The sequence below is a fragment of the Polyodon spathula genome, chromosome 2, assembly GCF_017654505.1.
Source record: "Polyodon spathula isolate WHYD16114869_AA chromosome 2, ASM1765450v1, whole genome shotgun sequence".
Taxonomy (NCBI): domain Eukaryota; kingdom Metazoa; phylum Chordata; class Actinopteri; order Acipenseriformes; family Polyodontidae; genus Polyodon; species Polyodon spathula.
This window is the reverse complement of record NC_054535.1, coordinates 41981103-41995450: the sequence shown is the minus strand read 5'-3', so window position 1 is coordinate 41995450 and position 14348 is coordinate 41981103. Positions and strand designations below refer to the sequence as shown.

At 38.0% G+C, this 14348-nt stretch overlaps 1 long non-coding RNA gene across 4 annotated transcripts; it reads left to right on the top strand.

Annotated features, from left to right (window-relative positions):
- Positions 1 to 2029: 2029 nt before the first annotated feature.
- On the top strand, positions 2030 to 13933 carry LOC121296599. 4 transcript variants are annotated; one of them, XR_005947078.1, is made up of 5 exons: positions 2030 to 2118; positions 4764 to 4883; positions 5015 to 5108; positions 12876 to 12949; positions 13894 to 13933. It is a non-coding gene; the product is annotated as an uncharacterized LOC121296599 (long non-coding RNA). The 4 variants fall into 4 exon arrangements; XR_005947076.1 differs by lacking the exon at positions 2030 to 2118 and adding an exon at positions 2124 to 2211; XR_005947080.1 differs by lacking the exons at positions 2030 to 2118; positions 12876 to 12949; positions 13894 to 13933 and adding exons at positions 2124 to 2211; positions 5891 to 5931.
- The last annotated feature ends 415 nt before the right edge of the window (positions 13934 to 14348 follow it).

Here is a 14348-nt window from a genome sequence, read left to right as displayed (position 1 = left end):
GCCAGTTTGAGCGGTGCTGAAACCGGCACACCAGCAGTGCTCAACTGAACAGAAACAGCATATAGAAAAATATTATACACTGGCCATGGGCTTTGGTTTTGCCCTCTGCTTTTTGTCTGTAATTTATGAAGAATGGTTAAAAGGAAAATAGCTTAGAACTTTTTTTTTTTAATTACGTTGTTAGTGTATATATTTTGTATGGTGTATTTTTACACCATAACCAGAAACAGCGCAGTCCCCGTCTCTACAGTACTAGCATATTGCTTACCGTAACTAAATATGGAAATGTCACAGCGTATTAATAGTGTGATGGGTCATATGTACCAGAAGTAATATGTTTATGTAGGAATTAAAATAGAAGTACAGACAGAAAATAGAAAGTACTATATCATATTATGTCACAATATCACTTCATATTCAATTTTCTATTTTAATTTTGTTTTGATATATTTCAATATATATATATATATATATATATATATATATATATATATATATATATATATATATATATTTTCCTTTTTTCGTGATTGGTTAAAATAATATTTCACGAATATTAAAAGGCACCAATTTCAATTTTAAAAGCATGCCTTATGAATAGGGCCAATTATTAGAAATCAAGATTTTTCACTCATGGTCATATTGTTAGCTTACAAAATGTACGGGTTGTTTAGAAAATGTGTGCAATGAGGCACTTTACAAAGCATTTGATAAACACACAGTAGATGCCATTGTATACTCTGCAATAGCCCTGCTACACAAATAGCCATGCGTTTTATGTCCAGGCAGAGCAGAGTTTACAGCACCTGCCCTGGAGTTAACATAACACATCAACCAAGATGGATGTTCGGAATGAGTCATTTAGAGCTGCATAACAACTGCATAACAGAGTTCATGCTGCTGTTAACATAAGAACATAAGAACATAAGAAAGTTTACAAACGAGAGGAAGCCATTCGGCCCATCTTGCTCGTTTGGTTTTTAGTAGCTTATTGATCCCAGAATCTCATCAAGCAGCTTCTTGAAGGATCTTCAACAGCTTAACAGTATAGGCTGTTCTTTTCACAGCTAGATACTGGTTTTAAATAGAGCCTAAGAATACTTTACCAGAAAAGTGACCATTAACAAACTAGCCATTGACAAACAATGAATCACACTTGTTAACATGTTAGTAAGCTAGTTATTAACAGTTAATAAAACAGCGACCATGGAACAATGAAATGCTGAGGAGTTTTGGAATCAATGGAATCTGAAAACTTTCTAACTTTCACAATGGACAGAAAATGTAAGTAAGAGGAAATTGTAACCACATAATTGTTATCACATAGTTTGGTGGAATACTTTTTGTAAGACCTCACACAAAACTTGTTCCTATTTTATTGGTATATTTCAACTGGAAATAAAGTTTTTTTTTTTTTTTTTTTTTTTTTTTTTTTAAGTGAAGTGGTTGTTGCCCGATCCTTAATGATAATAAGGTAACAATAGAGTTATGAGGAAGCTAGAAGTCATGACGGCACTAGTATTAATCATTGGTAAAATCATTTTCACAGTGATTGTGATTTTTGTTTTGACAATGACATACTCATTGCATCACAATGATAGAAATCAATTTCCCTGGTAAATAATTACAGTAAGATGTATTGTTTAAATGTATTTTCGCAGTGCGATGATAATAATTAATACCTTGATCTGCCGATTGAACTCATTCTGAACATATAAGGCAATTAAAAAAAAAGAATCAGTATAACTAGGGCATTCAATTGAAAATACAAATAACTACTCAACATTAGGCACTTATATGTCACTTATGTTATATTAAAATATATTAATGCAAGATTCTGATTATCGGAAGATAAAAATATTTGTCAGCAACATAACATCGTTGCTATTCTATTCTTTACGCATTTATCCATCGCCCAACAAGCACAGCACTGGGACAAACTGATATAAGTCTCGCCGTAAAACCTGCGTTTCACTTCCACAACTGAAGAGGGAGCCAGTCCTAAAACAGTTTTCTGTATTCAGCTAAGGCATGTCATAGCAAGATTAACGTTCAGTTACGAGGGCGTGGTTCCTGTGTTTGTTTGTGACGTGTCTGTAGGTGCAGCTGTTAATCAAGGTACATCTTTTTAAGAATTTGGTGTAGTTGGATTTGTACCAGCTGCATTGAAAAAACACGAATCAATTGCAATCGTCTTAAAATTGTGTTTCGGTATGTCATGCTCTGACACTACAGCTCTCGCTGTTGTGTTACATTTATTTATCTTTACAGTTAATATGAACGCCTCTTCATTTCTGTGTGGTAAAACAGATTTCACTGAGCATTAGGTAACAATACAATGTCAGTTATAATAAACATTGGCGACACCGTACATGCCAGCTAGTATGATGTTGATGTATGTGATTAGGCTGATGATGAAAGTTGATGTAATGACTACAAGATACTAAATTCAAACTTAAATATGGGGTGCGTTCACGGAGATCATTCTGGCTGATTCTGACCAATTTAGCCAATGATCTTCAAAGAATTGGTCTGATTCTGCACAGTATCTGCGCAGAATGATCTCCGTGAACGCACCCATAATCTCAAGTCATTTTTTTTTTAAATGACATGTTTATTTAAATAAGTACCTATTATACGCTGCATAATTGCATAAGTCAATCTTCAGCCACATTGAATTGCATTGACAAACATGATTTGTATTGCAATTGTAGTTGAACCTTGTCACACCTGTGTAACTTGATCAGTTGCTGTTCAGTTACACACCTTTCCAAGTGTAGTCGTTCAGTTCCATGTTTTACATTGAGCGAACATTCTTCTCGTATTTTCAACCGTTTTTAGTGACCCCATTGTTTGAAAACAACGTTCTGTAGTATGCTTCTGTATTTGTACCTGGGATTACTGTTTGGTAGAACACTAAACATGTTAATGTGTGTAACCATTTATATTACTGTTTGGTGTAATTGTAATTATAATTACAATTACTGCAGCATAATTGTAATTCTCATTTAACAAAATAGCACTGTAATTGCAGTTTCAACAAACAGTTATGCTGTAGTTATAATTATAATTATAATTGACCCCAGGTCTGATAAAACTGTTTACTACAAAAAAAACCCATAAACAAATGAAAATAATTTTGAAAACATTTGAAATGTTTTTTTTTTTGTGAAAAATAGTACTTTTCACTGGAGAAAAAGCTTAGTAAATCATCCCTTCATTTACTGGTTTGTGATATTTGATATTTGGAGACATACCACATTGATACTGAATGTCAAAGCAGTTTAACCTTCCGAAATTACTTGTCTAAAGTAACAACATAATTACGTTTGTGAAATGTTATGTACGCCTGTAGTATCCGAAACTGTGGTGGGACCAGAGTAAGGGCGGAGATGTAAAAAGTCATAATTACGTTTGTTTTAAATGTTATGTTCAGCTTTACGCCTGTAGTATCATTTATTTTTTTCCACTTAGAGTCACCATTAATGCTTATGACAGGGTGACTGTCTGCCATGTGGGTGCGTGCATTCGCTGCTGAGTGACAGGCAGGAGATCGAGATTAAGGTAAAATAAAACAGCGTAGATATGACTTTTCTAAAATGAGTTTGGTAAAATTAACAGTTGGACATGAGAAAATTGCTTTTTGTTGTTAAAACCTTGATAAATTTTGCTCAAGTCCTCAAAAGACTTTACAAAATGGGCCTCAAAAGACTACAGATTGTCTTATAAGGGACATTACCATTTGTAAACTATGTCTCAATGATGTTATCCTGTTTAAGTTAAACTCTATTTGACTAGAAAGGAGTTTGCCTGTCAAAATAAGTGTGCAAATAATAATAATAAAATAAAACAGCGTAGATATGACTAAAATGAGTTTGGTAAAATTAACAGTTGGAATAGAAAATTGCTTTTTGTTGTTAAAACCTTGATAAATTTTGCTCAAGTCCTCAAAAGACTTTACAAAATGGGCCTCAAAAGACTTTTTTACTTTAACATCATAATAACAGCTTTCAATGGGTTATTTCCTTATGTAAATCATACTAGCAAATCAAATTTTAAAAATCCACAATCCATTTTGTTTCCAGGTGCCCGGAAGGTGAGGGTTTGGAACACAGTTTGTTCTGCAGTCTACTAGCGAGAATGTTAATAGGAAAATAGGACCGCTTGTCCTTCTTACCATTATGAGGTGGTTGAGTGTGTATACACTGCTTCATTTTGAAAAGGATAGTAAATGCCTGTCAATATCTTGTCCTGTGTTCATTTTTTTTTTATTCATGTCATTTTTGCAATGCAAAACTTGGGGCAAATACTATGCCCATTCAATTGAAAGTAAACAAGCCACACCTAATAGTGTTTTTTGTTTGTTCACACTGTTGTGTTTTGGAAATAAATGCAGTCATGGGAAATATGACATGTATATTTCTGATAAAGTAAGAATACTGAAAAGCGGCATTGCCCAAGAAATGGTAACACCTACAGAAGTCAGTTTTCATGAAACATAAGAAAAATGGTACGCTCAGACATAATTGCCCCCATAGTCCTGCAAACACATCCCCTGTAGTTCAGTCCTTAGCCCCTTTCGAAGAGTCTGTGCTGAATTGTGTTTGACTAAGGTGCACTGATGCAATCAGACTGTGTTTTTGTTAGTAAATTAGCCTGATGTGCTACCTTGCCCCATGCCATAATTTTTTCACTGTATGGTAGCCGGCCTAAATGAATGCACATTTTTCTTTAAAGAGAAATAACAACAGTTTCTGTTTTAGACCCTCTAGAAGTCTGATTGCATCGACACAGAGGAAACCTAACAAATGTGATGTGTTTTTCGAGAGGAATGGGCTCCTGCATGGAGAATTCACCCTTCCTTTTGGCAAGATCAAGTCAAGGTACATTTTGAATTCTAGTGCGGAACTAAGCAGTCACCATTGTCAGAAATCATACATCAAGCAGCATTATATGTATTTATTTACTATTAACCGAGTTCAGCCATGTTTCACTCTGCTGCTTTGTTGTTTAGGTGAAGGAGCTGCTGTGGAACAGTGACTCGACAGTGCTGGCAGTCTGGCTGGAAGATATACCCTCAGATGGAAACAGCAAACCAAACACCTATGGTATGAGCCAAATGTGTTGCATTTGATTTATACATGAACTGAATACCGGTAATTGGCTATGTATTGTTAGGTGACAAATGTCTTTCGCTCCCCATAATTCATATGTTTGCAGAGAATGCCTCTCTTTATTCACCTTTAACTTTCAAGCAAGAGCATGCCGTATGATGTGGTAGTGTGGCAAAGGGCTGGTGGCGGGGAATAGGTGTAGCGGTGATGCGATGCAGGAGTGACAGGCAGACAACGATATCCAGTGGATAAGTGCTTTTATTTGTAATCCAGGTCTGGTGACCGTCAAATAATAAATCCCCGGCTATACACAACAATGTGTAAAGCACGGGGATAACAACAACTGGGCACAGTCCCGAACAAAAAACAAACACACGGTCACCAGTCCTGGGTGAGTGCAGTCGTGCTGGTGCTGAGTGAAAACAACGGTACTTCGTGACAATAGTGCAGTGGTGCTCCGGACAGTGCTGACCCTACTCGACAGCTCCGGAGGTGTGCTTTAACTGTCTACAAGTGAAGAACAGACAATTAACAGGACAAACACAATAACACACAACACGAATTATTTTCCACACACTGAGAGCTCCTCTCTCAATCCTTCTCTCTCTCTGATCGTTTTACCCAAACGAAGGAAAAGATCAGCGTTACCCTGGCCCCTATATGTAATCCCGCATGATATCTAGGTAAACGGTTGCAGCTGCCTTATTACTTGCAGTTGCCTCTCGTTTACCTTTCAAATCAGTACGGTCTTACAACAGAGTCTCGCTTCTTTCCAGGCTGACCCACTTCCCGGTCCCGGAAACGAACTGTCAGGCCAGCCCTTCCAGATACTTCTCCTCTTGTTCTTTAGCCCCCTCACAGGTCGGGAGGAAGATTCATCACCAGAACTCATATTTCCGTCACAGGTAGGTAGTGAAAATGACTTCACTATGTAACCATAAAGAAATGTGTAACCATGTATAGGACCATACACAGCAGCAGTGGGTGGTGAGAATGTAAAAACGCAAAACTATGTTGAAAGCTGCTTTAAGGGGCTTGTTTTTTCATGTTTTGCAGTCCAGTTGTGGACAGGGGAACTACCACTGGTATTTGAAGAAGAGGAATGCTCCAGAGAGTGCTGTGGTGTCTGTGAGCTGGGATCAGGAGACTCCCTATCGCCTGCATGCCCTGAGCAGCGGATGGCAGTATCTGTGCTATGACTGGCACAGTGATGACTGTGAGGATGCCACCAGTGTGGCTGCTTTATATGGAGGTAAGGGGAAGCAGAACACACACCTTTAGTATAATAAATACATTGCCCATGACAGATGTCTTGCACTGTATTTACCTACACAGAATAAATAGTTTGTGTTTGGTATTTGAATCACCATATTAGGTTGGTTTTGCACAATTCCAAGGGCGCTGGATCTAGGGGTGCTGGGGGTGCGGTAGCACCCCCTGGCTTTGCATGGCTTCCATCAGTTTTGTTCAATGGTTTTCAGCACTCCCACTTTAAAAATTGTTCCAGTGCCACTGCACAATTCCAAAAATTCTTCCCATCATTCACTGAAAGGGACTGTAGCTAACAACATAATTTCAGAACTCTTACAGTTTTTGCATTTCCATTGGTATATAGCTCTCAAATGTGCAGTTTTTGAAATAAATCTGATTCACAGGTCATCTGTTAGACTTGCACTTCCTGGGTCATTTTGCCAAAACAGTGTTTTCTGGGTCAAAGCACATTACTGGCTGAAAGCATGTCAGTCATTAGGGGAAGCAGCTGGTTGGTTTATAGCCGTTGTTGGTGGGGACAGATTCACTCTCCAGGTGAATTGATAAAGCAAATGCAACACTAACTGAAAGCACAGCTTGCATAGAATGATTCCTTTAACCATGTGTAACACCATATATCACAACTTTAAATGGAAATACTTGTTAACTGCACATTTGGGAACTATGTATCTAATAGAAGTTCACGGCAGGTATGATTTATGGAATTATTTTGTTGGCTGCAATCACCTGGGAAGAGCAACAGTACAGTTAATATCTGCAAAGCTGTTTCTTTAGTAGCACTTTATATCACAGGGAATGAATAACTGTAATTACAGTGTACTAACTGGATAATTACAAGTGGTTTATGAATAGCCTTACATAGTAAGACTAATTACATGGAAGTGGTCTTGTGAACAACATTCTGTTACCTGATTCAATTGCAAAGTCAGTAACCATATAAGAGCAAGACATGTTGGTAGTTATGACTTGGTCATGTTGTTCCTATAATCTAAAGTGCTACCAAGTAAACCAAGTTATACAATAAGCAGGGCCAGCCCTAAAACTTTATTTTATTAGTGAAAATTAATTATGCCCATGATCTATGCGGGCAGAGCTCGCAGTGCCTGCCTACCAGCAACTAGTGTCACGTGGCCAAAGTGTTGCTACTGTGATTGACTCAGTCTTATGCTCTCATGAGCGCGAAGAAGGTGGTGGAGAGTTTACTGGTATGAGGTAAGAAATGTGCTTTTTTGTACACTTATTAAAATAAATATTTAAAATAAAGACTTTATTAGCAGGAATAACTTATGCTATTTCTTTATTTTTTAGTCTTGCTTGCAGCCAGCAGCGTGTCATTATTAGCTAGAGTAGGACTAGTATCTGGGCTATGTAGTTTATCCAGTGATGGTGTAAAGTGACTCATTATAATAGCGAAATAACAGCTTTTCTATTAGTTACCAATTTTTATGGTTTTAAGAAATATGAAAGTAGTCGAAGTAAGCAGTAAGAGGATTTCAAAGATTATTTTTCTTGACGATGTTTGTTATTACCAAGCTCTTGTCTTCCTCGCTCCCGAGTGGAAAATTAATAAAACTAATTGTTAAAAAAAAGCGTTGTCTGTTTAAAAAAATCGCACATGCGCACATTTATAGTGCTCAATGTATTTTAAATGTATAAATCATTGCTTTGAAATAACACTAAAGTGTTTTGTGTAGGTTACACATTACATTATGAAAAAAATGCCGTGTGCGGTGAACCAGGTCACCTTCCATCCCGTGTCTGGGAGTACCAACCAGCTAGCTGTGCTCACAGCTGACAGCCGCCTCTCCATCTACCGACGCTGTGAGCATCTAGCAGGGCTTATGCTTTACTGTCTTGGTCTTTTATTTAAAACGGGCCTATAATAAAATTAATTTAAGGTCTGTTCTTACAAACCTTATGGAGTGGTTGCTTGAAGTAGTATATTTCACCTGTGTCCTGTCAGGTGCTGCCACTTGCATTTCACAGCCAATACCCGACTGAGTTAGACATTTTAAAAATTAAAGGACTCCTGAAAATAAGAAACCCATGCATGTCATAAATGTATGCTTTAAAGTATTTTTTATTATTCATTTTGAGAAAACTACGTGTTTTTCTTTTGTTTATTCAGGCAATAGTACCAGTAAAGATCCAACTGTTAAAATCAGAGCAGTTGGAGGAAATGGGTTGAAAGTTACCACAGTTACTCCTGTACTAGATAAAACATACAGGTATTTCTTTAATAATTTTTCTTATCAAGCATCGCTGAGGGGGGAGTTTGTATGAGTTTGCTACTGACCCCCCTCCAACTGCTAATGTCTCATAAACCATTTCAGTTTGGAACTTGAAATATTTGTTGGGTTATGGAATCTCTTTGGCCAAAATCAGCGCCCTTCACTTTGACCTATTATCTAAGATAGTCACCATAATGGGGTCATGTGACTTTTTAGACCATCTGGATGATAAAGACCTCATGTGTCAAGATAGTAGCTTCATACTTGGTGCTAGGCTGCCACGTTTATTGCGAAGGGCGTTGTTAAATGATGGGTGGGTCTGTGAAAAGTTATTTGGTAGAGGAAAGAGCATTAGGAAAACCTCATGGCTAATTAACATAAAGCACCAGGTTAATTCTGCAAATATATAGGTAACTTACATAAGCAAACTAACAATAAAAATAAACTCAAATAATATGGCAATAAAACTGATTTAGATTTACAAAAAGGAAATACTGTTTTTTGTATTATTATTATTATTATTATTATTATTATTATTATTATTATTATTATTATTATTAGAGAGTGTATTGGAGGTTGGTTACATAGTCATTTGAAACAACAACTTCCAATTAGAGAGGACAAATAATTATAATGATGGTACATTTTATTTTCTGGTCATCTATTGAATGTTAGTGTGCCCCCCGTACAAAGGGTACTAGCCAATGAGATGCCAGGATATAAAAAGCCAATTTTTTTAAGGCAATATAAACTCAACACAAATATTCTAACCAACCCTTCCCCCCAAGTGTTTATAGTTTTGTCAGCCTAAATGTTTAAATACTTGATTATGGTTCTTATGGTTTTACTTCAGAATTTATGGTTGAGTTTTTGAAGATATGGGTAATAAAATACTGATAAAAGTGTTTTTTTTGTCCTCCCGACGTATTGTCTGATGTGTTGTGACCCCACAGTATTGTGCTTGGAAAGAACGATTCTGAGGGGGACAATCCTCTACAGCTGCGCCTTCTGACCTGGCTTCAGATGGACACTTTCCTGGCTGTGAGTCCTGGAGAGCAGGCCTCCCAGTCCTGTCGTCTGGGGGAGTTGTTTTCATGTCGGCTATTCTGTGATCAGTGTTTGTTTCAACCAGAAGACAAGGACAGTGGCTGGACAGATAGTGAGATACTTGTTGGGTCAGTTCTGTGTGTGAACCATTAGGATTTGTAGCGGATACACCATGAACGTTTATGGAATACTGCTGTTATTCCACCAATGAGGATGACTAAATAGCTGGGTTGCCACAGCATTCCACAAAAGTTCATGGAGCATTCTGTTTATGTATCAAGTACGCTATGGAAAATAAAGGATGTTTAAACCTAAATCCAGAGATTGGCTTTCCTAAGATCAAGCTTCTCAACAGCTTAGCAACTTAATTTGGAAAGGTGTGATATGCCGGTCCATTTTGTCATTGGATTTGGTTGAATGCAAGATAGGTTATTTTTAAAATAATAATAATAATAATAATAATAATAATAATAATAATAATAATAATAATAATAATAATAATAATAATAATAATAATAATAATAAACATTCACTCAACAGCATTCAATTTGAAAAAGTTATTTAATGCTAGATCTCTCTGAACTTGTTTTACAGGGATGGAAATGAGACTCCTGTTGCACAGCAGTTTCGCCCATTCCAGCTTTTAATACAAGCCTGATTAACCACAGTGTATAGGTAACAAGCTAAGCTGTGTCTTATTAAACTCAGAGTAAAACCAGGATTGGATCAAACTGCTATCCAATCAGTCTCATTTCCAACCATGTTATATAAAACCATGTTATATTATATATTTTTTATGTTTTAGTAAAGTTTGTTGGTGTGTAGTTTACTAACTGTATGTAAGATACTTACTTTGTCAACTATGCTTTCAGTAAGGTAGGTAACAGCTAAGGTATTAAAGAAGGGGCTGTTGAAATTAGTACCACCGTCAGAGGACATTAATCTACATTCCAAGCACTCCATATCACATAGCTGACACTCAGCGGCCACCTGAGCAGACAGTCTGAAACATGAGTCCATGGTTTAGATTGAAAGATGGTCCTTTCAGTGATGCCAGTCTAGCACCTGGCATGAACACAGATATCTGTCACAAACTAAAATAAACAAAAAACAAAAACACCTGTGTTACCTTTGAATTCTGTGATCTAGTGTTGTATGATTTAATTGGGATTTGTTCTAGTCAAGGTTGTAACCCACAGAACCAGGTGGAAAACCGTACCTAGAGTAACTCCCTGGGTATATTAACAGGGAAACACTGAGAATGCACACATTTTCATATTGCTAGCTCTAGGGTTGTATTTACTGTAGCATGTTAGTAACACCTTGAAGAGTCTTCAGGACCATCTGTTGAAGTGTGGCAGAGCAGCAGTGACTGCGTTACCCAGTTCCCTCAGCCATGTGTGCAGACTGCCCTAGGCATGATCGCAGGGGAGGTAAGGCTCAATACCATTTCCAGTGCATACTTATTCTTACGTTAATAATTTGTACAATTGTTACACTGACAAGTCATCGACATTACAACTAATAGCAACCCAGGCTGAATTATCGATTTTCAAAGTCTTTGGCTTGTCCATTGCTGGTATTGATGAGTAATACAATGTAATATACACAACGTTAATGAAAATCATGCCTTGTTTTGCACGACTTTCTGTTTGCTTGAATTTTGATTTGGGCTGTGATTTTCTTGTGCATTTCAACAGGAGCAGGTTTTAGGACTCACTGACCAATCTTGCTTTTTTATCAACGACACCGTGGTATCTCTTTTGTCTTATTTTATATGCTGAACCACAATTGTAATTATTAATTTTGTATCTGATATATGTCAATCGTGTTTGTGTTACATTAAGTTTTGTGTCTACATACTGTACTCCAGGAACTGATGTAAATAGTGATGCTAATACAGCACAAAATAGAGAGTAGGAGAGTGATAATTTCAATTACAATTGCTATTGCGTGCTGGTGGGACCAGCACAATACTTGTGTGTTCAAAACTCCCCGTGTTTGTCAGTGTCTGTCCGTGCACCGTTTTGTTAAGTTTAGTCCATTTTTATTTCTGTTTATTTTGGCTACCAGTGCCGTGTCCTGTTTTTGTATTGTTCCAACCGTTTATTTTCTGTCTGTCTGTTAATTCATTAAATGCTGAGCAAGACCATTTGCTCAGCTCCACCAAACTCCACCTCTGTTTTTGTTTATTTTCCTGCTTCTGGTCTGACGCCACCCACTCCGGCCGTCTTTGTGACAATACGAATGTCACACTTCACATTTTTGCATATATCTGGAAAACGGCTTATCCAATTGCCATGAAACTTGATATTTGCATTATTTAGCAGAAGTTATTGAGAATATCTGATTTTGGGGATGTATGGGGATGTCTGTATGTCCATTCATCCATCTTTCAGTACGTTTTACATTTTTGCATGCAGTTTATCGCTTATCAAGTTGTCATAAAACAATACGTTGCTAATTCTTCTTTGTACTTTTCTATAAATACTGTTTATGTGTCATGGTCATAAACTTCTTTATCATACTGATTCCTCTAATTTTACGTTTACGGTCACAGTGGGGGGGAAGTGTGTTACTGACCTACTTGTATTTTGATCGGTGAACAGGTTTGTTATCTGCATTGAGCACTGATGCCAACCAAAATGATTAGACAATCCGCAGAGTAGAGAGAGGGTCTCGAATCGTCACTGTGGTACCCCAGTACCACTGTGATATGACACAAAACTAATCTTGCAGGCGAGTGTTCTGGTTACCCCCCAAGAAACTTCAATTGTTTCTAATTGGGACACCTTGGCTTTGTTTTCTGAGACTGCCTACAAAGTTGAATAATGCCTATAGTACTTACTTGGGTGGTGGTTTAGTGATGTGGACTACTTTGCATTGAGGGCAAAAATGAGACTACCAAACTCATTTCACATCTGATCTTAGATGAATTAGAACCAGCTAGTGCATTAAACCACTGTACCAATTAGACATATTTCTTAACAGCAACTTATTTTTCAAGTTCTAACTTTAGCCGTGTGTCATGCATAGTTACAGTCTCCTAAAACATGTACAGATATTGTCTAGCTATAATTTAATAATTTGTTTGTACTATTATCTAAAAAGAAGGGTATTCCTGCTTCCACACCAGTGTATGGCTGTATCAGATTGTATTCCTCATAAATTGCATCAATTTATGTTTTCCCTCTCTGAATTCTGTCTCTAGATGCCATGAGGGAACCTTGAAACAATTCACCATCGAGCCCTGGTGCTCGCCCAGGCCAGGAAATGGTTGCTCAGGTGGGTTTTCTCTTTAGTTCAGTTGATTTTTTTTTTTTTTTTTAAATATCTATTTCTGTTTTTTTACTTGGTACAATGTAAGCATAAAAAAATGAGCGACTGTTCCCATTAAAGTTTTTAGAATTGTCCTGCCTCTCCATTCTCTTATAAAAGTATACCATAGGAAAAACAGAGCAAAGTGTAATAAAGCATGGTACAGCATAGGTAAGCATTGTAAATAATAGTGGTGTGGTAAAGCATATTACCTTAAAATATAAGTCGCACCGGTGTATAAGCCACCCCCCCCCCCCCCCCCCCCCCCCCCCCCCCCCCCCCCCCCCCCCAGATAACAATTTCAGGAAAAAGCCTATAGGTCACACCGGTGTATAAGTCGCTCCCCCCTTTTTAGGACCCACACTGCTTTTTTTGAGATAACAATTTCAGGGAAAAGTCCTATAGAGTCACATCGGTGTATAAGTCGCTTCCCCGTCACCCTTATAGGACCCTGTTAATAGGAAATTCCTGTGACCTATACCCTTTCCTGACACCACAGTGACGAGGGGCGATAAGGAACTGGGGAATTGATTCTGGTGATAAATCTTCCTCCTGACCTGTGAGGGCGCTAAAGAACGAAAGGAGAAGTATTTGGAAGGGCTGGCCTGACAGTTCATTTCCGGGACCGGGAAGTGGGTCAGCCTGGAAAGAAGCTAGACTCTGTTGTAAGACCGTATTGATTTGAAAGGTAAACGAGGGGAAGCTGCAAGTAATAAGGCAGCTGCAACCGTTTACCTAGCTGTCATGCGGGATTACATGTAGGGGCCAGGGTAACGCTGATCTTTTCCTTCGTTTGGGTAAAACGCTGGAGAGACAGAAGGATCGAGAGAGGAGCTCTCATTAAAAGAAAAGAAAGAGTGTTGTGTGTTGTTTGTGTCTGTTTAAATAACTGTCTGTGTTTTCACCACTAGACAGCTAAACGCACAAATCCGGAGCTGTCGCGAGGGTCAGCACGAACCGGATCACCACTGCACCAACCGTCACGAATTACCTGTGTCTTCACCACCGCACACGCACATCTGCACTCACCCAGGACTGGTGACCGTGTGTTTGATTTTGTTCGGGACTGTGCCCTGTTATTGCTATCCCCGCGCTTTACACATTGTTGTATATAGCCGGGGATTTATTATTTGACGGTCACCAGACCTGGATTACAAATAAAAGCACTTTTTCACTGGATATCGTTGTCTGCCTGTCACTCCTGCATCGCATCACCGCTACACCTGTTACCCTCCACTAGCCACTTTGCCACAGACCCCCTAAAAATACCTAGGAAATAGACTTATAAAAAGGTTTTTACAGTAATAAGCATGGCAAACCAGGGTAAACAATGACAAACTTATAGGATAACCCTATACTGGTGCTG